Below are 26624 nucleotides of genomic sequence, written 5' to 3'. Positions count from 1 at the left end.
GGGAGATGATAACTTCTTGAGCCACGGCCCGGGCCTCCGCCTGTGCCATGCATTCCTGAGTCTTCCCTTCCAGTGCCTGATGTAAGTGGAGCACCTCCTCATCTTGGGCCCGGACGGCAGTCAGCAGGAGGCACGCTAGTTCCCCCATCACCTGCCTCTCCGCCCGAGAGCGCCGGTTTTCTCGTAACCATTGTAACCCCTCTACCAGCTGCAAGGGCATAACCCCCACAGCCTGTTGAAACTCCAGCCAATCCGCCGGGGCAGCCCACCCAGCCATAATCCGCACTACCGGCCCCCAGCGCTCCATTGGGGGCCATCCTGGTATGCACTTTAGGGACAGCGATGGCTTCCCCACTTTTCCTACCTTTGGCAAAAGCGGCATCGCTTCTTAGAGTACCCTGCTCACTGCGCCAAATGTTCTGAGCCAAGGTGCTCGAAGCACCACGGCCTGGCAGGAGTACTCTGAGAAAAATGAGGCTTAAACACAGCTGTGAGTTATTGGCTTTACTGAAGGTTAGTGGCCCACACACAATGGGCACTCCAAGCATTGCAGTCACGAAGGCGGGGAACCCAGCACACCGGAGCTTTGCCCGGGACGGAGTCCAAAGGAGGGGCAGACAGCCAGTGTTAATAAGCACTACACAAGAACAGCTCATGAATATAGAATTAGGTACTTCCCAAAGGGGGGCTTTCCACTAGCTGGCAAAGGGCCATGCAAAGCAGCTGTGTCCTTCAGAACTATCTATGTACTTCCCAACCTGGCAAAGGGCATTGAAAAGCAGCTGTGTCCTTCAGTACCTATCTGTGTCCTACAGTAACCTCTTGGCTCGAGAAAGTGGAAATTCTTTAGCTAGGCCATAACAAAGTCTTCCGCAGTCCCTTACAACCTGTAAAGCGTTAAGAAGCTGAGGTAACCTCGCTGGCACTGACCCAAAATGACCAATGAGGGGACAAGATACTTTCAAATCTGGAAGGGGGAAAAAGGCTTTCGTCTGTCTGTGTCATACCTTTGCCGGGAACAGATCAAGGATGCAAGACCTCCAACTCCTGTTAAGTTAGTAAGTAATCTAGATAGAAAATGCATTAGGTTTTCTTTGTTTTGGCTTGTAAATTCACTGTGCTGGACGGAATGTGTATTCTTGTTTTTGTGTCTTTTTTGTAACTAAAGGTTTTGCCTAGAGGAATTTTCTATGTTTTGAAGTTGACTGCCTGTACGATTATCTTCCATTCTGATCTTGCAGAGTTGTTCTCTTATATTTTTTTGTTCTTCTAATAAAGTTCTGTTTTTTAAGAAGCTGATTGGTTTTTTTGGCTGTTAAAAATCTAAGGCTGGTCTGTGTTCATCTTGTTTATCCTCAAGCCTCCCCAAGAAAGGGGGAGTAAGAGCTTGGGGGAATATTTTGGGAAAATAGGAACTCCAAGTGGTCCTTACCCTGATAGTTTGTTAAATCACTTGGTGGTGGCAGCATTTTACCAAATCCAAAGGCAAAGACTTTGTGCCTTTGGGAAGTTTTAACCGAAGCTGGTAGAAATAAGATTATGGGGTCTTTCATGCAAGTCCCCACATCTGTACCCTAGGGGAAGGAACCTTGACATGGTGGCAGAGTGGTGGAGTCATTTTGAACCAGAAATCATTTTCAACCAAAAGCACAGAGCTGAAGAGTTTTTTTTTTAACTGAAAGCAGTTAGAGTTTTTTCTGTCCCTTTGCCTGGAGACAGAGGTGTTAGTGGTTTAAACAAAAGGATTTTTCTGTAGGCTGGGAACAGCTATCAGAGACAAAGGTATCAGGTTAGAACACAAATTTTACAAGATAGTTTTTTTTTTCTTTCTAATTCTCGGGTATAGCTAGGTTAAAAACAGAGGGGCTAAGATGACTGAAAGCAATGTCCAACAGAAACTGGATTTAGCCAGACTGGAAGCAGAAGAGAAAGAAAAGGAACATCAGAGATGGGTCAATTAAAACAACTCAATATAGAGGCAGCGAAATAGGCAGAAAAAGCCAGGGCAAAGCCAGAGGAGGCTGCCCAAGAGGCTGCCAACAGCAGAGCTATGGTGGCAAAAGAAAAAGAAATGGAGGAGAGGGGAAAAGAGAGGAAGCATGCACTGGAGATAGAGAAGGCAAAGGCTCAGCAGAATATACCGAATAACCCTAACAATCCTTCCCCAAGAATCCACAACTGGGAGAGACTATGTCCACAGTATGATAAATCCAGTGATATTGCTGAGTATTTTCTCACTTTGAGAGTCTGTGCACACTGCATAAAATTCCTGAAGTTCACAAGATGATCACATTGGTCACAAAATTGACTGGAAGGACTCTGGACATATTCAAGAAGATGCCTATTGATGAGGCTTCTGACTAAGATAAATTCAAGGATTTGGTTTTAAAACAATTTCAGGTTACACCTGAAACTTGCAGAGTAAAGTTTCGAACCCTTAAGAGAGGACCTGGACTAAGTAATGTGGTTTATGTAAACCAGATGACAGATCTGTTTGATAAATGGCTCAAAGAATGGGATGTAACTAGCTTTGGAGGAATGCGGGATTTGATGATACAGGAGCAATTCCTGAATATGTGCAAGGATGACATAAAACAGTGTTTATGGGATAAGAAAATGGACTGAGCAGGAAAATTTGCTTCATATGCTGATCAATACGAGCAGTCCCAGAAAGCCAGAGAGGCGGAGCAAACTGGAACAAAATGGGTGGAGGGAGGAGAGAGAAACAACCCTGGTCGCAGTTGGAGCGGAGACCAGAAGGGACACCCTCATACCACACCTTACTACTGGGAGCAACCCAAAGCCCTGATTACACCTCAAGAAAAAACCCAGACACCTTATTGTCTTACCACACCATTCTCCAGCAACCCACCTTGCCCCAGTGACCAGTCAGCTGGGTGATGTTTTAAATGTAATGAGCCGGGGCAGGTAAAGGCCAACTGCCCCAAGAACCCCAACAGATTACAGTTCATTGCACCGGGGTCCCACAAAAGGTCCTCAGGCCCAGATGCCTCCCAGAAACCCTCAGAGCAGAGGGAAACTGTGAGTGTGGGCGGGAAGAAGGTTACAGTGTGGAGGGACACCGGAGCACAAGTGTCGGCTATCCATGCTTCCTTAGTGGACCCCAGTGTAATCAAACCAGAGGTCCAAGTGATGATTCAACCCTTCAAGTCAAACTCTTTCAATTTTCCTACAGCCAAGTTGCTGGTCCAGTACAAAGGCTGGTCAGGAACGTGAACTTTTGCAGTCTACAATGATTATCCCATCCCCATGCTATTGGAGGAAGACTTGGCCAATCATGTGAAGCTAGCCAAGAGGGTGGGAATGGTCACCCGCAGCCAGGCTAAGCAAGCTGTCACACCTAGCTCTGTTCAAGAGACTTCTATCAGGACTCGATCAGGTGAGGTGATGGAACTGGACCCCATGCTAACGTCTGCAACAGCAGTAGTGGATCCAGTTACAGAGACCCAGACAGAGCCAGACCCAGAACCGGAACTGGCAGAACAACCAGCACCAGAACCATTGCCAGCACTGAATCCAGTACTTGTAACCCCACCACCAGAAGGCCCCACCAAATCCGCACTGGCAGCAGCAGATAACCCTACACAATCAGCCGGAGCCTGAACCCCAACATAATGCACCAGCAGAGAGCGGTTCACAGTCAACGGAAACAGCCCCATCACCTGCATCACTTCCAGAGGGACTAAGCCCAGGCCACAATCAATGAGGAACTGATGTCTCCCAGCATCAAGGGAACAGGAAGCAGATGAAAGCCTCAGAAAGCTTGGATGGCGGCAGCGAGCAACCCACCGCCTCTCAGCTCTTCTAATAGATAGAGGTTTGTTGTAGAAAGAGGACTTTTATACAAGGAAACTCTTCTGGTGGACACCAGGCAGACTGGAATACTCAGAGACAATTGGGAGTCCACTAAGTACCGGGTAAAGCTATTAAGCTTAGTCCACGATCATCCTAGTGGCCTGCTGGGGTGAAAAGAACCAAAGACCATTTGGGAAAGGCATTCCACTGGGAGAGAATGGCAAGGATGTTCTACCTATGTCCGTCTTGTGGCAGTGTGCCAAAGAGTGGGAGAACCCCATGACCAGGTCAAAGCCCCTCTCCAGCCACTCCCCATCATTAAGGTTCCATTTCCGTGAGTAGCTGTGGATATTCTGGGTCCTTTTCCGAAAAAGACACCCAGAGGAAAGCAGTACATACTGACTTTCATGGATTTGGCCACCTGATGGCCAGAAGCATTAGCTCTAAGCAACACCAGGGTCTAAAAGTGTGTGTCAGGCACTAACAGACATTTTGCCAGGGTAGGTTGGCCCTCCGACATCCTTACAGATGCTGGAACTAATTTCCTGGCAGGAACTATGGAAAGCCTTTGGGAAGCTCATGGCGTGAATCACTTGTTGCCACCACTTACCACCATCAAACAAATGCCTGGGGAGAAGTTTAATGGAACTTGGGGGCAGGATACGGAAATTCGTAAATGAGCACTCCAGTGATTGGGACCTCGTGTTGCAGCAGTTGCTCTTGCCTACAGAGCTGTACCACATCCCATTTTAGGCTTTAAACCATTGAAACTTTCATGCAGGTCCCCACATCTGTATCCTAGGTTTCAGATTGGGGAAGGAAACTTGACAGAGGGGCTTGGATGGGAAAGGAGGGAGAGCTGGTAAAAGCCCACCGGTTATGGTAAGGTCCTGGCAATAAATTTGTTGGAGGGACTTGGGTGGAAAAGGATGGGGAACTGGTAAAAGCTCCCCGCCCCGCGAATTACAGACTAAAACATGGGGTACCTGCACTGTACACTTTTATCTGCTAGGTAGTCCCCGACATGTGATATAAAGTGCGGCCTAATTAAACCCATGTCAAATGTCTCCTGTCCTTCTTTTGGTATAGCCAGATACTATATTTTGTGCCTGATTCTCTGCTGCCTTGCACCTTGTATAGTTACATATGTACTTGCAAAACAGATGGTATCATTTACATGTACTTTACACAGGTGTAAATAATTACACAACGTGCAAGACTGCAGAGAATAAGGCTCTCTGTGTTTCTCTGAGGATTTTTACAAATTTTGAAAATAGCTGCCTAACTAATGAGGGAAATAAACCTCTTCAGAAACATTTACTGTTTTAGTAGTGGGAACATAAACCCCATCTTTTCATTTAAGTCCACAATACCGTTATTTATATTTGTCTGCAAAGTTTTGTAATATATAGGAGACAGCCATAACTCAACTGAACATTTTAACAACATATATTTTCCTGTTTTTCTATTCTCCCCTCCGTCCTCCAGCTATTTATATCAAGTCTAGGTACAAGAGAGATGGGATTTTTTTTTATTATTTTATTTTGGTCACATCTAAAAACATTGCTTTACATTTCAGTAAATTTGAAAAATTGTCCATTGTTGAGGTCCTCTTTACTGTGAAACTGAAAAAATCTACTAGAGGTCCTATCTCTTTCTCCTGCTTCTGACGCCAGCAGGAATCCTGCTCCTGCAAAGTTGTCCTGGAGGAGAGGGAATGCCATGTCTGTAGTATCTTCTCCAACTCTCTGGGACTCATAAACCTATCTGATACAGTGCCATAGTGTGAAATGCCAGAGAATTTAACAGACAAATCTAGGACAAAGTGGCACATGGGTATCTTTTCAACTGCACTAAAATCCAATAGCCCCAAGATTTCTCTTCGGAAATGTAGTCAGGATTATCATTAACTGGTCACCATTAACTCCAATTGAACAGCTACATGGGGACTTTGCCATTGGCAGAATAGCCCCTGAAAGAAGGAAAGGCAGAAATCCATTGGGTTCTACATGTTCCCGGTTCCTCTGCAGGGTTCCCAGATCTTCTCTTTGAGGTGTCCAAAGCAGAGTTCCTATATAAACTCTTAAATAATCTATTTGCAATTGATGAAAGAAACTGTGATTATACTATATAAATCAACCACTTTACCACTCATAGACCTGATCGAATGGTGAAAAAAAATATTCAGAAACATATAGGCATGTCCCCTGCCAGAGCCTTTCCCTGTACTAGAGCCTTTCACAACAACAGGGTAAGGCTCCAGCAGTGGGGAGGCAGGGGGAGACTACATTGCTAAAAATAACATATCTTCAGGTTCTGAGGTGTCTTTTCTCTACTTGCCTAAGCAGTGTCTCACCGTAATGCTGCTGTTGATATCTATGCTGAGGGGATGCAATGTACTTACTGGCCACAGAAAGTATAGACAGTCTTACCTGTATTGAATAGTACCATATTCCAAAAGCAATCTCACTAATTTTAATGGGATTATTTGTGGTGTAAGTTACTATTTAACATGAATAAGAATATCAAAACCAGGTATTCTGTGATTTAGATGATTAATCACTACAAATAATGAACAGCCGAGGTTCAAACTGAAGAGTTACTAAACAATGCATGGGCTGAAACTTATTCACCTAGTGTTAACAGAAGATTTGAGACCAATTATATTAAGCCAATGGTGTTGCCTATGAATGCTGCTTTTATTTAAAACCTTTAATTTTAATGTATCTATTCTGGTAATTAAGGTTGTGGCCTGCCCTAAAAGAATTTCCAGGGAAAGCTGCAGTTAGCTACCTTCCCCTTGAAGGACACGGATACAGCCCTCCAATCAAGAATAGACAGCCAAGCAGTAAATGTTCGATAACAAAAGTAATATTTATTTAGAAGTGAGTGGTTACAGTAAAAGAATAGAGATAGATAAAATAGGGTTACAGTTAAAAGGAGAATGAAGCAGTGCAGCAAATAAAGACACACCACTACAATAATAATTTCAATTAAATCTGTGGCATATAACAGTATAATCATTCACTTAATAAGTTATAACTTATAACAATATAACCATTAAGAATATAACAATATATTAATTAAGCATTCAATATTAAATACTTAAAACTAAGCATCTAGTAAGCGCTGGCCTGGCAGTTACTAAATGGGTAGGAGATCTCACTCAGACCACAAGCATCCAGCTTTATTTACACTTGCAACTCAAACATGTCAGGAATAAATGGTTTCAGAGTAGCAGCCGTGTTAGTCTGTATTCGCAAAAAGAAAAGGAATAAATGGATAAACAAAGATTAGGTTTACAGGAAACTTCCTCTTAATCCCGCTGAGATTCCTCTGCTCTGTCTCGGTGCTCAGGAGCGTGGTTTGTGGGTGGCTGGCATGGCGCTGTTGTGCTACTGCTCAAGCGGCTGCCTGATTCCACTGAGGTGAAGTTTCCACTGAGGTGAAGCACGTACAGAAGCCTGCTTGGCTGCTGCTGCGATGGCTGGGTGGCAGAAATGGCCATTGCCCAGGGCAACCTTGGGTGGACTACTGTTACTGCTGCTGCAAGAGCTGCTTGGGAGCGATGCTCGTGAGTGTGGGTTGCAGCTGTTGTGCAGCATGGCTAGGATGGAAAGGCCGTTAGCTACTTACAGAAGCCATTGCTATGGCTTGTGGTGCTGCTGCTGGCTGCTTTGTGAGTGATGGACGCTCGTGAGTGTTGTCTGAGACTAGCGAGCGTTGTCGATGCTTGTGATCGGGGTAGCTAACTACTCTGCTACTGTAAGGCAATAGTTAGCTTTCTTACCCAGCAGCATTCCACTGGTGTGGTTGCTGCAGGTCTGTAAGTGTCTTCCTTCTTCCAGGTGTCCTACAGCGTTCCACTCTCCTTCAGGTCCCTGTCCCCTACAGGTTTTAGCCTGCTGGCTGTTGCCTTTATATATGATTTGCAACTCATTCGCTATAATTTATTATCATAATTCAGCCAATCAGCTTTCAGGGATTTCCACACGCTAATTTATGTTACATGTACCAACATGTGACACTCAAGTTCAGCCCATCAGCTTCCATCGTGTATGTGTATGTGAATTATATGGTAATTAGTCATGTGTACTTGTAGCTTCTCCTCCTCCTATAGACTTCTATGGACTCAATGTATTCCTATGGAGTTTTTCAGCTGACCTTTGGATGAACCCTGTTTGAAAGCCCCATGTAAGGGCTTCAATGTACCTCTATGGAATTTTGCTGAGTCATTCCCCACAGGAAGTGGAATTTATCATTGCATCACAGGAAGTGAAATCATTATGTCATAGGCAATGAACACCTATGTGCCCTAGAAATGGGATCTTCCACTATATTACATCATCCTATAGCCGACATTACTAGATTTTTTCTAATTTAAGCTATTCTTAATTTTTATTTAATTAAAGATTTATTCCTAAAACTAAGTACTGTTCTAAGCATTTCAAAGGTTCCTACTAACTAACACTACTCATTTTATGTCCAATTAAGCAGTTTGTATTTTTTCCTAATTTTAACCCCGTCCTGAGTTTTTTTCTCCAAATTTCCAATTTTAATGTGCTGTAAGGCACTTTGGGCAACTGAGGCAAAATCTCTGGTCATACTAGGGCCACCATTCTGATTTTGTGGCATTTTATACCTACTATGCACTTTTGCACTGGTGTAAATGACTACACAGAAGATAAGGCTGCAGAGCACAAAGTCTTACAACTTTGCACTGAATGCACACAAATAAGTACACTAATAAGTACAAAAACTGCTCTAATATTGTTTTTTTTTATTTCATCCCCCTTCCACATATTATTAGGATAAGTTCAAAAAACGAAGTGTGAAACTTAAATAAAAAGAGTGTTTTTGAGCATATTTTTGAGACCGTTTAATTTCTAGTCTTCTCTGAGGAAAAAAACAGTTTTCTGGAGGAAAAAAAATGAAATGGACAACACAAAAACCATCTAATTAATCTTTCTCCAAGTACACCTGGCATAAAATCAAAGGGTTAGAAGAGACCACAAGGATCATCTAGTCTAATTCCCATTTAGGAAGAAAAGTAGTCCTGTCTGGTTTCTGGACAGACTTGGCACATTAGTTATTTGCAAAGACAGAAGATGCATGCATATTTTCAGCCAGAACGACTGGAAATACATCTTCCTAACACAGAATTGAGCATCAACACCCTAAAACTCTCCAGCTTTCAATATTACTCCAGTGTTTTTGATTATGACTGTAACAACCCACACACAAATTACTAAATATTATATAATCCAACTTTAAACACACATACTGAGTTTCAGCATGTATGATTTGAGTTGTTTGAAAGCTGCTATTTCAACTGGCCCATATTTCATCATTTCTTCTCATGTGTTGTCCCAGCCCAATTTTATTCTGTTTGTTTTCCATTAAGGATATGAGCAACTTTGATTTGTTCTTTGATCCCCTTGTTTTGTTTACCTTTCTTGCCAAGTAATTTTCACATGCTGCCCTTTTCAATGTTCATTCAGTTTTGGCTGCTGTTTCCTAAGTTTCTGTTTCGTATATAATTTATTTACAGTTTCATGCAGAGTTAATATGTTTCTCTATTGGAGTGTATTGGTCTTTATCAGCAAATCCATCATTTAAAATATCTGCCTTCCAACAAAGAAAAGGAGTACTTGTGGCACCTTAGAGACTAACAAATTTATTTGAGCATAAGCTTTCGTGAGCTACAGCTCACTTCATCAGATGCTGTAGCTCACGAAAGCTTATGCTCAAATAAATGTGTTAGTCTCTAAGGTGCCATAAGTACTCCTTTTCTTTTTTGCGAATACAGACTAACACAGCTGCTATTCTGAAACCTGCCTTCCAACAAGACTCACTTCTTTACTTTTAGACTGTTTAATCATGTTCAAATGTGACACTTTATATGCATGGCAGCATTTTATGATATACAATTAATACACCTGAATATAAATTTAAGACTGCAAGACAAAAGACTGCAGTTTGAGTTAAAGATATAAATACGCAGTAACAACATAAAGGGAGCAGTAGTTTTCTAAAACATAAATGTTGGAACACTAGTAAAAAGGAGATGCAGGAATGCATATTTAGGTGCCCTAAATGACCTCATGGCCCTGCTAAACCATGCATTGTATAAGGTAGGAACCTATCTAAAACTGTCACGTCTAGTTAACATGGCAAATCTCAGATACACTGATGGTCTGGCCAGGAATCCTAGTGACTGTATACATCATAAACCTCAAATACTTTGAAGGTTTCCCTGCACACAATCAAAACCAACCCGCAATTCATTATACAGCAGTACAGTGTATATGTAGCACAGTTTTTCAACTTTGCTCTAGGGAATACAATAAAATACATTGAATAATTGCAGCCATAACATCAATTTCTGAAGTATCCATGAATGACACACTGCAAGGGTGACCCTAGCATTATTAGCATTTTGTTCGCACTTATTCAGCCATTTATTTATTCAGTTAATATACCTACATTCTATAAGAACATAAGACCGCCCATACTGGATCAGACCAAAGGTCTATCTAGCCCAGTATCCCGTCTTCCAACAATGGCCAGTGCCAGATGCACCAGAAGGAATTAACAGAACAGGTAATCATCAAGTGATCCATTTCCTGTTGCCAATTCCCAGCTTCTGGAAAAACGGAGGTTAGGGACATCATCTCTGCCTATCCTGGCTAATAGCCATTGATGGACCTATCCTCCATTAACTTATTTAGTTCTTTTTTGAACCCTGTTAAAGTCTTGCCTTCACAACATCCTCTGGTAAGGAGTTCCATAGGTTGACTGTGCATTGTGTGAAAAAATACTTCCTTTTGTTTATTTTTAACCTACTGCCTATTAATTTCATTTGGTGACCCCTAGTTCTTGTGTTATGAGAAGGAATAAATAACACTTCCTTATTTACTTTCTCCACACCAGTCATGATTTTATCGACCTCTATCATAACCCCCCTTAGTCGTCTCTTTTCCAAACTGAAAGAAGTCCCAGTTTTATTAATCTCTCCTAATACAGAAGCTATTCAATACCCCTAATCCTTTTAGTTGTCCTTTTCTGAATCTTTTCCAATTCCAATATATATCTACCTTGTCCTATCTCAGAAAGAAGTGTTTGTATGGTGCCTTTCAAGAATAATTTTTGTAAATTCCTAAAACAATACCATACTCAAGAATCTCTCCCTAACCTGGTTATTCTGCAGATCTAGGAGCATGTAATTTCTTCATACACTGCTGTTTAAATGGTAATGGGAATCATTTCATTGGAAGTAAATGTGCCAAAGGAACAGACCTTTCTCATATTTTTATTATTCACCATTCTGATTAGGGTCTGCACATTTGGATCCCATGGAGCTGTAAATGAGAAAAGGCTATGAAGAAAAGAAGGGATATTCTATCTTTGAAGCTCTTAGTACATGATACTCCCATTGAAATCAAAGGGAGTGCCACGGGCAGATACTTGCCAGACTAGGCTCTATGGCTCCAAACCTGTAAAGACAAATGCACATGAGTCACTTTATGAACATTAAGTTGCCTCATTAAATTCAATGGAACTACTTACATGAATGTATATAAGTTTAGATATATGTATCTAATGTATATAATGTTTAGTGGTTCAGATTCTATGTCAGTGTCAGAAGTTTTCATTATTTCACATGTTGTGACAGCAACATCTAATATGATGGTTTCCTGTTGATCTCACCCTTTTGTCTGCATGTGGTGGAGAGGAGCAGGGTTCTGCAGTCCCAGGTCCCTTCTAGTTCATGTCTTATATTTCTAAAATCTCGTGTTTCACAGCTTCTGCCAGTCACCAATATAGGTCAGGAAGTAATTCCCTGCCCAATGTATTTGGGGGATGGGCCTTTTTGTCTTCTTCCTCTGAAGCATCAGAAATAGCCACAGCTGGAGATGGGACATTGGATAGGTTGGCTGGTGCTCTGAAGTGGTACTGAGAATTCTCTCTCTCTGGGCTTAGTTGGCTGGTTCTTGCTCACATGCTCAGGGTCTAACTGGTTGGGAAGGGGTTAGGAAGGATTTGGCAGTCACTTTGGGGTAATTTTACCTTCCTCTGCAGAGTGGAGCTTAACAGGTTGCTTGCCAGGATTTTCTGGCTATATCTCACTTAGTATATTCCTTGTCTTTTCATGGACCTTAGGCATTAGTCCTAATCGCTGCCTGTGGTACACAGTAATTTAGTCTCCTGAGGGCTGTAATATTTTGGTCTGATTCTGGTTTTTGGGTTTAGCATGTGGGGGCTGGTGGTATTGGTACCCTCTAGTCAGACTGGATGTTTGGTGGTTCTTTCTGACCTTAGGCTACAATACCGCTGATTCATACTACCATCCTAACCAGTTGATGAGCAACCTGGATCCTCTTCCCTAATTGTGTCCTCACCTGTCAGTTCATAGCTGGCTTCACAGATGAGGGTGGCTTCTTAGACAAGGAACCAGCAGAGTAAGGTGACCTCATTCAAAGACTATCTGTAGTGTCCAGGATATGTGGATAAGCCACAGCTACGCTCAGAACTACTATTATTTAAAAAAATAAATAAATAAACACACCCACCCACTCTATGAGCAGTGCTTTCGCTCTCACTCATCACCATTTGGGGGACCTCCATTTTTTTACTGTTACCCTAACACACCTATTTGTTTCACATAAAATGCAGACATTCTTGATATCCAGACTCTAGTTTCATGTTTCATGTTTTTAACTCATTCTTTCAGATGCCTCATTCATTCTGAAATGCTTCCTACAGCAGCTCGTCCCAAATATACAGGCCTCTTCTGTATGTGGATGGTTTCTTGGACCATCTCCTGTAGGTGGATACATTCTTGTTCATCAGGGAGTGTCATAAAAATAAAGGGAAGGGTAAACACCTTTAAATCCCTCTTGGCCAGATGAAAAACCCTTTCACCTGTAAAGGGTTAAGAAGCTAAGATAACCTCGCTGGCACCTGACCAAAATGACCAATGAGGAGACAAGATACTTTCAAAGTGGGGGAGGGGGGCGGGACAAAGGGTCTCTGTGTGTGTGCATGTGTGTGATGCTTTTGCCGGGACCAGAGCAGGAATGCAGGTCAGAACTCCTGTAAAGAGTTAGTAAGCAAACTAGTTAGATATGCACTAGATTCTGTTTTGTTTAAATGGCTGATAAAATAAGTTGTGCTGAATGGGATGTATATTCCTGTTTTGGTGTCTTTTTGTAACTTAAGGTTTTGCCTAGAGGGATTCTCTATGTTTTGAATCTGACTACTCTGTAAGGTATTTCCCTTCCTGATTTTACAGAGGTTTTTCTTTTACTTTTTCTTTAATTAAAATTCTCTTTTAAGAACATGATTGCTTTTTCAAGGGTTTTGGTCTGAGTTCACCTATGCAAATTGGTGAGGATTTTTATAAAGCCTTCTCCAGGAAAGGGGATGTAGTGCTTGGGGGGATATTTTGAGGGGGAGACGTTTCCAAGTGGGCACTTCCCCTGTTATTTTTGTTAGACACGCTTGGTGATGGCAGCATAAGGTCAAGGGACAAAAGGTAAAAGTTTGTACCTTGGGGAAGTTTTAACCTAAGCTGGTAAGAATAAGCTTAGGGGGGTCTTTCATGCAGGCCCTACATCTGTACCCTAGAGTTCAGAGTGGGGAAGGAACCTTGACAGGGAGAATAAAACATGCCATAAATATCCTGATAATTGATCAAGGGCAATATTATAGTATGTTACTTTATGAATGAATACTCCAATGACTTTCTCATTGTTTTCTGGTGGATTTATGTGCAGAGTTATAGAATTGTAAGACTGGAAGGGACCTCACGAGGTCATCTAGTCCAGTCCCCTGCACTCATGGCAGGACTAAGTATTATCTAGACCATCCTTGACAGGTGTTATACCATCTTCTGGAGGTATTGTGAGGGTGGACAGGGAATATAATGAGTCAGGGTCAGAGGGGATATCCTCTGCCTCCCGGGAGGGCAAAAAATTAGTTGAGAAGAGAACACATGTATTAGTTTATACAGCTGTTATTGCAGGAAAGGGGAGAGGGTTTGATGTGGAATGGGGTATGGTTGTAGTGGAAAGGATATATGGGTACAGGTTTGGTTCAGATGAAGGGGAGGGAGAATTTCTTACTTGCGTAGCCAGCCCTCCAGGAAATTGTCAGCAATGAAGCACCTGGATAGCCAGACGTTGGTCAGCTGTAGGAGTCATGACAAAATCCTAGGATTTTGTCATCATATCCATAAATAGAAGTTGGACATTGCAGACAGCCATCACATTAGTCTGGGTTTTGGTATATGGAGATCTCAGCCTGCTTGATACCAGAGCAAACACACCATTAAAAATCCTTTTAAACCTTTTCTTAAAGATAAAGGAAAGTAGGAAAAACAGTTAAATCATTTTAGGCTTTCATTTCAACAGTACCCCTTATTTTCTTTTCTCTTAATCTGGAGAGAGTTTTAGAATGAAAAAATCAAAACAAAAACAAAAAAAACACCTTGTTTGACAGTCTCTTAAATGTTATGAAAGATGATCACATCTATCCTTTTGGATAAAAAAGAATAAGTTAGTTGAGATGAGATGGAACTGCTGTTGTTAAAGTCCAATCATGTTTCATCTCAATGGTGCTTGGGATTTAGCTCGAACTTGTGGAGTAACAATGTAATTGGGTCCCCCCTGGTTTTATCTAGTCTGGACATCTCTCAGGATTAAGATGAAGAAGGTCTGTGGTCCTAGGAGACAGTGGGGGTGGCAACCATGATGGTTAATCTTGCCTCCATCTTTTGTTGTTTATTGTTGTTATTATTAATGTATTTATTATTCTTTTTTCCAAAGTCTCTTTCTTTAAACATGGGTGGAATAGCTCATTCCATCATGTTGTACACCAATTAGGCCTAATAACTGACAATAATAATTTTAGTTTATTAATTTCTTGTTTCACATTTTTTATTTTTACGAAGAATAATTTTAACATAGTTCCTGAACTATATTAGTAGGCCCTTTTGTTCAGACTATTGAGTTTTTCTGTCTTCTTTTTGTACCTTTTCCCATCAACATTTGCTATTATAGGTTATTGTGACATCTTATGAACTTTCACATACTTTTTACAGTTGAATTCACAATTCGGGTAAATGTTTAGGCACAATTATTACAACATAATCTCCCAGCTCTGAAACCTAACTGCCCTAGTCCCACCCTATCTATCTACCCACTGTCTTCCTGTACTCTATTCCAAACCATTCTATCTGCCCTATTAACCATTCACTAACCCTATCCCCATCCCTTACAAGCCCTATGTTTCAGGCCCATGGTAGAAGAAAAGACATGTCCATTCCTAATTAACAAATCTGGGGCTGAAGAGCTTTAGTTCTGGCATCTGGGCTAAAAAATGGACAGAACATTGTCATATTTTGACAGTAAGGACTGCAAATGCCCCTAGGTGCACAGCAAGAATCTTATGAGCATAGCCACATATCACAATATTCCAGCACAATTTAAAATGCTCCGAAAATGCTTATAGATGCCCACGGTCTATAACATAAACAACTGAGAAAAAAAGGTTATGGAGCAGGTTTAGGTGATGCCTAATTATCCTTGTAAAAATTTTAACCATGCCTACATAATTTGATTAGGTATTTATGTACTTATTTAGGCAGCTAAATTGCTTTATAAATCTGGCCCAATGTCCCTGGAAGAAAACAAGTCTAAGAGACAAAAATCAAACTTTTATGGTAAAACAAAGAAAAAACTGCATGTCTTAATGAGTCCTCTTTATTTAATGAATGATTATTTTAATGTGTAGTGAAAAACATACTTCTTTGGTGGTATCATCATGCCCTATCCTGTTTTCACAAGCTTCCTTATGTTGAAACCATGTTCACTGACAGTGTAACTCTTTTGTTCCTATGTATTCCTGTGGCTATAGATGAGAGATTTTCTTTAACAGCTTAAAGTCACACAATAACAATGAGTACCACTGATATAACAGCTTAATACTTGATTATGAATGAGTGCATGACCTCATCAGTGTAAAAGGCATGATTCATAGACAGTTACGTTCTAAGGTACTTTATGCCAAAATCACCAAATGTATGAAGTCCAAAAATTATAAAGGCTCTCCTGCCTCATTATATTTTTCCTAGTTTAAATATAATAGAAGTCTTCATAAATCTAAATTGCTTTAGTAGAGATGTAATATTCTTTTCTTTAATAAGTTTCATGCAAAAGCTGAAGTCCATCTGATGAACTGTAGGATCACTGAGAATATAGGTAAAATGCATGTGATCATTATGATTTGTAGGTCAAATTAATCTCTGGTACAAATATATTGAAGTCAATGGAATTACATCCTGATTGAACTTGGCCCATTTTGTTTATAAAATAAATTAGCAGTGAATTAGGACCCTGAGGGAAATGGAAATTGCAGTAGGTAGTATTTAAAAGGAGGGATAAAAAACTCACCCTCAGCAGAAATTGTGTTCCAGAGTTGACTCATCCTATAGGTGGAGCAGGGCATTCATTGTTTAATCACATGAACAGCTTCTAACTGGAGCCCTCCACTGGTGCCTGCCTGTGGGAATGCACTGAAACAGCATATCTTCCACCACTCTAACTATACTGTTCTAATTTTAGCCAGCAGCACCTACTCTTGGAGGTGTGTTGGCCACATAGAGGTATCCAACAGATCTAGATTTGTGGGTGCCTTACATTGACACAGACATCTTCAAACACAGGTTTTCCAACTATCCATGATAGTGGCCCAAAATATTTTGTGAATAACTAAATGAGTTACTACGATTTGACTTACATTGTCTTTGTTATTCTAGTGGTAGCAGTAGCTGTTTCATTATGAGAGCCTTGATTTTTTGTATTCCTTTTGCACCTACATTAACGCTCATGTAGGGCTGGTTGAAAAATTTCCATCACTTCTGTTCCTTGACAGAAAGCTGGGGTTTTGACTAAACTAATTTTGTAACTAAAGGTGTCTGGCTTTCTATAGAAAATGTCAGTGTTACATCAAAAACAAATCAACAAAACAAATAAATAACCCTCCTGTGATGGGTTCTGGGCATTGAGCTAAAGAACTCTCATTGGCCCAATACGGGGTTAGTGCACCCTGTCACTTTGTAAATAGTCCATACTCTCTGGATGGGCCAAACAGACCAACCGTCTGGAGCCCTGGAGTCCCTTGGCTGGGTGAAAAGAACAAAGAGTCCTAGCCCCTGCAGCCTCGGGCAGGCAGTTACACTGGCGATTTAGCCCCCTGTGAGGGACAAAGCAGCAAACAGACTGTAAGCCCTGGGTGGGGCAAGCAGGCAAACAGGCTATGGTCCTGCAGCCCCCAGGCTGGGGCAAAGCAGACACACAGTCTTATGGCCCTGCAGCCTATGAGTTGGGGGAAGCAGTTGCACGGAGGGGTTAACCTTGTCGGGAGGGCAAAATATCAGTCAGTCTATGACTCTTGGGTGGGGCGAAACAAACAAACCATCTAAAGGCCTTACTTCCCTCTGCTTTGGGACATAGAACAGGCAGCAACTTCCTCAGCGGGTGGCAGCTCAGCTTCTCTGACAGTCTCTGCCTTTGGTGAGTCATCTGAAGAGTAGTCTGGGTCTTTGGGTTTTGTCGGCCAGGAGCATTGCAGGAGTCAGCAGGGTACATCCTTCCTCCCCCATTGCCCACCCTACTGATATAGGCTGTCTCCTTTTATGTGGCTTCTCCACCTGCAGCATGTGCGGCAGGGCAAAGAGGGAGTGGTTGCCTGGGCCCACAATGATTGATCCGCCCTTGGTGGCCCAGTGCGGGGTTGGTGCACCCTGTCACACACCCGCCCCATCAAGTCCGGCCAGGTGGGTGGTCCCCTCTCCTCTCCCCATCCGCTATCCGGGAAAAGAAGTCTGTGTTTGTGTGGCCTTGGCATGGGCAGTGAAGTAACTCAAATTTGTAGAGTTGGAGGGCAAGGTACCATGTAATAATCCTGGCTTTAGTGTCTTTCATAGAATGGAACCATCAGAGGGGTGCATGATCTGTGATGAGTTGGAAGTGATTCCCTTGTAGGTAGTATAGCAGGGCTTCAACAGCCCATTTCACAACCAGCACCTCTTTTTCTTTTGTGAAGTACCTTGTCTCACGAGGGAATAACTTTCTACTCAGATAGAGCACCGGGTGCTCTTCCCCATTATGTTCTTGAGACAGGACCACTCCAAGGCCTACCTCTGAAGCATCGGTCTGGAGTATAAACCCTTTTTTAAAATCTGGGTGAAAAAGGACTGGCTCCTGACTTAACTGCTCCTTCCAGTTCTGGAAAGTGTATTTGCAGTCCCTGGACCACTGTACTCGTTTGGGTCGGGAGTTTCTCATCAGGTTTGTTAGGGATGCTGCTAATGTGGCAAACTCTGGAACAAAACATCTGGAGTAGCTGGCCAGGCCCAGAAACTGACTCACTTTCCTCTTGTTCGTGGGGGCTGGGAAGTCTCTTAGGGCTTGGATCTTATCCACAAGCAGGCGCAGCTGCCTGTGCCCCACTGTGTATCCCAGATTTATTATTTCCTTTTACCCTAAATGACACTTGGAGGGCTTGGCTGTAAACCCGGTTTCTCCCAGGGCTTGCAGCACCACAGTCAGATGTCTAAGATGTTCCTCCCAATTAGTACTGTATTTCACTATGTCATCAATATAGATTGCCACGTATTACTTGTGTGGCCACAGCAGTTGGTCCATAAGCCTCTGAAAGGTCGCAGCGGCCCCATGTAGCTGGAACGGCGTGGTCGTAAATTGAAAGAGGCTGAATGGTGTAGTGAAGGCTGTCTTCTCTTGGGGAGCTGGAGTCAGGGGAATTTTCAGCATCCCTTTGTTAGATCGAGAGTAGATATGAATTTGGCATTCCCGAACTATTCCATTAACTCATCTACTAGTGGCATTGGGATGCATCAAACTGGGAGATCCTATTTACTTTCCAAAAATTTATGTAGAACCTCGTGGACCCATCTGGTTTCGGAACAAGGACAATAGAATTTTTCCACTAGCTATGGAACTTTTCCACCATCCCCAAGGATAGCATTGCCTCAAGTTCTTCCTTGACGATCTCCCACATCTTCCGGGGTAAACGCTAGTGATGATCTCATATCTTCTGTCCCAGACTGGTAGCTATGTGATGGTACACCATCTTTGTCATTTGGGGTGGGTTGATAAAATGGCCGGAAAGGACTGGGTCAGTCATTGTAGTTGTTGCCATTGTTCTTCATTGAGTTCTTGCCTGATGGTGACCGTTGTTGTGTTGGCAGAGGCTGGGGTTCAACACATCTGGACCTAATTCAGGGTTGTCTGGGTAAGGGGCAATTAGTATGCTGTCCTGGGCCCTCTGGGCCTTTAGAAGGTTGTCATGGTACATTCAGGTATCGCGTCGCCATCCAGGCAAATGGACCTTGTAATCTACCAGTCCCACCTTCGGACCACTTTGAATGGCCCCTGACATTTGGCTAACAATTTGGACTCAGAAGAGGGAAGTAACAACAAGACATGGTCACCACGTTTGAAGATCCAGAGGCAGGTGCCCTGATTGTATCTCTGCTCCTTGGTCTGTTGTGCCTTCATTAGATTTTCACGGGCAAACCCTCCAAGCTTCTTAAGGTACTCCTGCAGCTGTAATATGTATGGAACTGACCCTGTAACTTGGGACTCTTGTTCCTTCCAGGTCTCAAGAAGGCAGTCTAGGATCCCCCCGGGTTGCCTCCCATGCAACAGTTCAAAGGGGGAGAACCCCGTGGATGCTTAGGGTACCTCCCGTATAGTGAACAGCAAGGTCAGTAACAATTATCCCTCTGTTGCAGGTTGTCCTCTATTAATTTACGGAGCATCGATTTTAAGGTCCCATTAAACCTCTTGACTAAGCCATCGGTCTGGGGATGGTAGATGGAAGTCTTCAGGTCCTGGATGTTTAGTAGCTTGCATAGCTCCGCCATTAGTCGAGATAAAAAGTTGGCACCACGGTCCGTCAGTATGTCTTTTGGTATCCCGAATTGGGCAAACATTACGAAAAGTACCTTTGCTATGGTGGTCACTGTTGTCAAACGCAATGGGGTAGCCTTGGTTATCAGGTTTCATAGTCTCCCACCACCAATATGTAACAGAACTCCGATCCGCTTTTCTCTAAGGGCATGATTAGGTCCATGCCTATCCTCTTGAATGGCACTCCTACCACTGGGAAGGGGATCTGTGGTGCCTTGGGAATCCATTGGCACTTGGGACAGGAGGCACAGAAGTCACTCATTTCCTTATGGATACTGGGCCAGAAAAACCTAAGGACCACCCAATGTAGGGTCTACTCCCGCCTCAGGGCACTAAGTGAGCCAACTGCAGCAAGTCACACCGGAACTTATGTGACACGAGCAGTTGTTGGATCACTTCTTGGGTTTGTGGGTCTTTGGTCCTTTGGTATAGGCATTCATTGTGGACCTTGAAGCAGGATCCTTAGGGTGTCCATGAGTTACCATCCCCTTCCTCCTCGGTTGGGGTCAATTGCTCCCACACATGACTCAGGGTTGGGTCTTCCCTTTGCTCTATCAGAAAGTCCCTATCAATCATCAGCCATTCACAGTCCACTTCGAGCATCTCCCCTCCCACAGGATGTGGTCTAGGACTTTCTGCGGGGTCAAAGTGGATCTCTCCTCCCGTCCTTCTTCCTCCTTCTGGCCTGGAAGTCCCCGTGCCAGGGCATGGATTCATTTCCACCGGCCACCAGTGACCCCATTTCCACATAATCTCCCCAAACCAGTGCCAGTCACAACCTAGGACTGGGGTACACAAGTTTTTTGGTCAGTCTGACCCGGCATGAGTTCTCATTACCACCCACCGTTAGTTTTACCTTAGTGGCGGGATATGGTAGTACTTCCCCATGGATGCACTGGAACTATATAGGGGCTTCTGTCCAGTCTGGTGACTTCACCAGGTCGGCCTGTATGAGGGTCTGGCTGCAACCTGAGTCAATAAGACCCAATATTGGGGTGCCATTGACCTACATAGGGATTATCAGTTTTGATGAGCCCCGTGGCTGGGCCCAAGAACGGTCTACCCAGACCTGGCCATAATTGCAGTCCACGAAGGGGTAATCACAGCTGAAGTGTCCCTCCTGACCGCACTCATAACATCGACCGTTCAATGCATCTGCTTCGGAGTTTTGTGGCGTTGGCCTAGGCCCACCGACTGAGGTCTTTTCTCCTTGGGGCCTTCCGCTATGTCTCTGCATGACTCCTGGGTGGGAGGTTGACCCTCACAGCCCTGGCCTACTCCGAGGTCCCTCCTCCTCTGGTTTGGGCAGTCTCTCACTTGGGTCTCTCCTGCAATCCCTGGGACTCCGTGCTTTAGGAGCTTGGAGTTGGAGTCCCTCTGCAGCCAGGTAATCATCCATCAAGGACACTGCCTCAGCAAGAGCCCTCGGACAATGTTCACAAACCCATTTCTTCACCCACAGGGGGAGGATCTGTGTAAACTGCTCCAGGACAATAGCCTCCACCACTGAAGGCCTGGTCAACTTCTCGGATTCCAACCACCTCCAGCATGATGGAGTCACTGCACCACCACCCTATGTCATGCTCCCGGGGAATACCTCTCCCATTGAAACTGCTGGCAGAACATTTCAGGGCTCACCCCAGTGTGGTCTTAGATGGCAGCCTTCACTTTTGCATAATGGAAGCCTTCTGTAGCGTTTAATTTCTGGTAGGCAGTTTGTGCAGGTCTGGTTAGGTACGGGGCCAATAGAGTAGCCCAGTGTTCTGGAGGCCAGAGGGCCACCATGGCAATCTGCTCAAATGTTACCAAGAAGGCCTCTGGGTCATCTCTGGGTCCCATCTTGATCAGCTCTTACTGGATTCTCTGAATTCTGGCTCAACCTGGGGAGGACCCGACTTCTGCCCGCACTCTCCACCATGTGTGATGTGTCAAGGGTTCTGTGCATTGAGCTAGGGAGCCCCAATGCTGTTTCTGTCTCAACCACCTGCACTTATATCCAAGTAGAGACCATGGATGCCTCTACCCAGATCCTGGTGTGGATTTGCAGAGACTGTGGACTTCATTTCCCACTCTCAGAAATCCAGGCTGTGGGGATCAGCCAGTGTGAAAGGGGTCTGATGGTGGAATCACTCAGGAAGCAGGTGGGAAAGCTACAGGAGGAGGTGACTAGGCTGAGGAGCATCCATGCACATGAGGAATTCATTGAGAGTATTCATATAGAGATGTCTAAGACTGAGGAAGCTATCCAGCTGGAGAGGACTACTGTCGTACCCCCATGGGAGGATGATATGGCTCTGTCACAGGGAGGACATTGGATGCTGGTTACTTTTACCCTTACTCCAAACTCAACCACCATAGTGATAAAGACCCATTATGCTGTCCTGGCAATGAAAGCAATGAGGAATTTCCCCCAAAGGTGTAGGAGGAGAAGCCATATATCCTCAAGCCTCGGAGGATCACAGACACCACTCCCAAGAGGAAATGTAGGGTAGTGGGGGTTGGTGACTCTTTTCTGAAGGGGATGGAGGCACCCATCTGTAGACCTGATATGGTATCTTAGAAGGTATGCTGCCTGCCAGGGGCCCCTATCCAAGATGTTATGGAAGGGTTGTATTATTCTACTACTTCATTCTACTCATCCATGTGAGCACTAATGATATTGTGGGGTATGACCCTGAGAAGATCAGAAGTGACTACAATGCTCTGGGAGTAAGGGTGAAGGAGCTGGGGGCCCAAGAGGTATTTTCTTCTATCCTTCCAGTCAAGGGTATGGACTCAGGTAGACACAGATGTATCCTGGAGGTGAATACCTGGATGCAAGGATGGTGTCATCAGGAAAGTTTGGGCCTCCTTGACCATGGGATGTTGTTTTGGGAAGAAAGATGCTAAGCAGAGATGGGGTCCACCTATCAAGGAAGGGGAAGAACATATTGGATAAAGACTGCCTAACCTAGTGAGGATAGCTTTAAACTAGGTTCTATGTTGATAGGAAAGAAAAAAAACCAGCAACTCAAAAACATGGAGACCTGGGAGAAGGGTTGGAATCTGGTGGGGGGAGCATGGGGCGTTATAAGAGGAATAAGGGAGAAAGACGAGAGAACATAGAGGTAATCAAATCAGTATCTTAGATATTTATATAGTAATGCAAGGAGTATGGGAAATAGGTAGGAAGAATAGATATGCTAGTTAATTAACACAATTATGACATAGTTGGCATCACAGGGAATTTATGTGATAATATGCATGACTGAAATTTTGGTATAGAAAGGTACAGGTTGTTCAGGAATAACAGGCAAGGAAAAAGGGAGGAGGTGTTGTCTTATGTGACCAGATGGCTGGGATGGTCCACACTGAGAATGCCACACTCAGAGAAGACTACAAGAAACAGGGCAGACAATCCCTCAAAACTGGTGGTTTATTCTATAACTAGATTCACCAAATCAGTATCAAAAGAGCTTCTGTAGCAACACACTGATTAACAAGAAGCCAAACACAGTCCAAGTTTGACAATACAGTCCTTTGTTCCTAACAAGCCAAATACAGTGTGAGGTTACTGAAAACCCAGATCACCATACGTGAGGTTCTATTAATCCCAAAGGATCAAACACTTACCCTTGTGTCAATATATATTTCAGATCTCACCCAAATATCATCCTGTCACCCAATCCTTAGTAAACTAACTAAAATTTTTATTATTAAAAGTAAAGGAGAGTTATTGAATTGTTAACAGATAATATACACACAAATTATTGCAAAGTCCTTACATCAGGTTTGTATCAGTGATGGAATAGATTGCTGGCTTGCAAAAGTCTCTCTGGTAACTTCCAAAAGATTGGAAGGTCCTCAGTCCATAGTTCAAAATACTCCTTTTAGTTGTAAATCCACAGTTCAGAGAATTGAAGCAGTAAAGAGGCAAATTGGTGATGCACAGTTTGCAATTTATAGCCCAGCCCAGGTGCATGGGAAGTTACTGGTCCAATATGGAGTCCAGGGTCACATGAGCATGGAAAATTACTGGTAAAATATGGAGTCTTTGGTCACATGTCCTCATCACATATCCTTGTTTGATTTGCTGAATCACAGAGACTGCCATTGGCCCCACATTGTCTGAGGCATACACAGGAAAGGCTTACTTTGAATTTCTTCAAAGGCCCACTGTGATCTGAGTGTCCTTAATGGGCCATCAACACACAGATGTCTAGCCATGATGTAAATCTATTTGGGGATTGTCACCCAAGGATACAACTTGTTTGAGATACATATATGTAGGCAACATTCAGAACTTCAGATACAGTGATGATACATGGATTTAACCAGGATAATCATAATTGACAGATTGTAATTTTTCCATTAACACCTTACATGATACACTTTGGTGTAAGATTTGTTGCAATTGTATAACAGTGGTAGAAACAATTATACAAATGGAACAAATTTTATAACAAATGAGATTAAAATTCAAATAATCTGGACAAACTGGAGACATGGTCTGAAGTACATATGATAAATGCAATAAGCACAAATGCAAAATATTCTGCTTACGAAGGACAATCAGTTGCACAAATACAAAATGGGAATCAATTGCCTAGGAAGGAGTACCGCAGAAAGAGATTGGGGGTCATAGTGGATCACAATATAAATATGAGTCAACAGTATAATACTGCTGCAAAAAAAGCAAACATAATTTTGGCATATATTAGCAGGAGTGTTGTAAGCCAGACAGAAGAACTAATTCTTCTACTCTACTCCACACTAATAAGGCCTCAGATGGATTATTCTGTCCAATTCTGGGTGCCACATTTCAGGAAAAATATGGACAAATTGGAGAAAGTCTAGAGAAGAGCAACAAAAATGATTAAAGGTCTAGAAAACATGACCTATGAGAGAAGACTGAATGTTTGTGGGAATTCTAAAGATTTACTGTCAACAATTTTTGAAAAAAGAAAAGGAGTACTTGTGGCATCTTAGAGACTAACAAATTTATTACAGCATAAGCTTTCGTGAGCTACAGCTCACTTCATCGGATGCATTTGGTGGAAAAAACAGAGGAGAGATTTATATACACACACACAGAGAACATGAAACAATGGGTTTATCATACACACTGTAAGGAGAGTGATCACTTAAGATAAGCCATCACTAGCAGCGGGGGGGGAAAGGAGGAAAACCTTTCATGGTGACAAGCAAGGTAGGCTAATTCCAGCAGTTAACAAGAATATCAGAGGAACAGTGGGGGGTGGGGTGGGGTGGGGTGGGGGGGAGAAATACCATGGGGAAATAGTTTTACTTTGTGTAATGACTCATCCATTCCCAGTCTCTATTCAAGCCTAAATTAATTGTATCCAGTTTGCAAATTAATTCCAATTCAGCAGTCTCTCGTTGGAGTCTGTTTTTGAAGCTTTTTTGTTGAAGGATAGCCACTCTTAGGTCTGTGATTGAGTGACCAGAGAGATTGAAGTGTTCTCCAACTGGTTTTTGAATGTTATAATTCTTGACGTCTGATTTGTGTCCATTCTTTCTTTTACGTAGAGACTGTCCAGTTTGGCCAATGTACATGGCAGAGGGGCATTGCTGGCACATGATGGCATATATCACATTGGTAGATGCGCAGGTGAACGAGCCTCTGATAGTGTGGCTGATGTGATTAGGCCCTATGATGGTATCCCCTGAATAGATATGTGGACAGAGTTGGCAACGGGCTTTGTTGCAAGGATAGGTTCCTGGGTTAGTGGTTCTGTTGTGTGGTGGGTGGTTGCTGGTGAGTATTTGCTTCAGACTGGGGGGCTGTCTGTAAGCAAGGACTGGTCTGTCTCCCAAGATCTGTGAGAGTGATGGGTCGTCCTTCAGGATAGGTTGTAGATCCTTGATGATGCGTGGGAGAGGTTTTAGTTGGGGGCTGAAGGTGATGGCTATTGGCGTTCTGTTGTTTTCTTTGTTGGGCCTGTCCTGTAGTAGGTGACTTCTGGGTACTCTTCTGGCTCTGTCAATCTGTTTCTTCACTTCAGCAGGTGGGTATTGTAGTTGTAGGAATGCATGATAGAGATCTTGTAGGTGTTTGTCTCTGTCTGAGGGGTTGGAGCAAATGCGGTTATATCGTAGCGCTTGGCTGTAGACAATGGATCGAGTGGTATGAGCTGGATGAAAGCTAGAGTCATATGATTTTGAATCAACTGCCCAGTAATAGGGACATTAAGTTTTATTTAGCTCAAAATATCTAAAGTAACTCTGTGTGTACTTACAAGTTTAGTGGCACATACTTTTCATATAGATTTGTAAAATTCGGTTTCTTTTGCTCCTAGAAGTGGAAAATATAATGGGTCAGAGGGAGGGATACTGATTTATACTAGTTGAGGGCTTGCCCCACATTTCTTTCCTGATCAGCTTTAGCTTTTTCTCCTTTTACTATTTGGCAAATGTATTTTCTCCCTTCCACAGTGTTTCAGATTAAGTGGATTTTGTTTGCTTCCCATGTTGTTGGGTTATATATAATGATATCATTACAGTTCTGAGAATAGTGGTTACTAGTTAACTACTTCCATCTTGCATTATTTCTTAGGTACATGTCCATCTGAAGTGTCCACATTGATCCATACTGGCACTTCAAAGAATGCCACCACTACAGAGGAGTTGATGCAGTTATTTACATAAAGGGATTGATGAATGGCTACTGCAGAACCCTCTCATTAAGTGGGACAAGTAAACATAGTTGTTATTTTAAACTAATTGAAGTCACCAAGACTGGCAAATGGAACTTACATTTACTTCAACAAGAAAACATGGTGTTACTGATCCACCTATAATTTAAATTCT

This window comes from Dermochelys coriacea, chromosome 1 (assembly GCF_009764565.3).
Source record: "Dermochelys coriacea isolate rDerCor1 chromosome 1, rDerCor1.pri.v4, whole genome shotgun sequence".
NCBI classification, from domain to species: Eukaryota; Metazoa; Chordata; order Testudines; family Dermochelyidae; genus Dermochelys; species Dermochelys coriacea.
Note: the sequence above shows the minus strand (reverse complement) of the source record.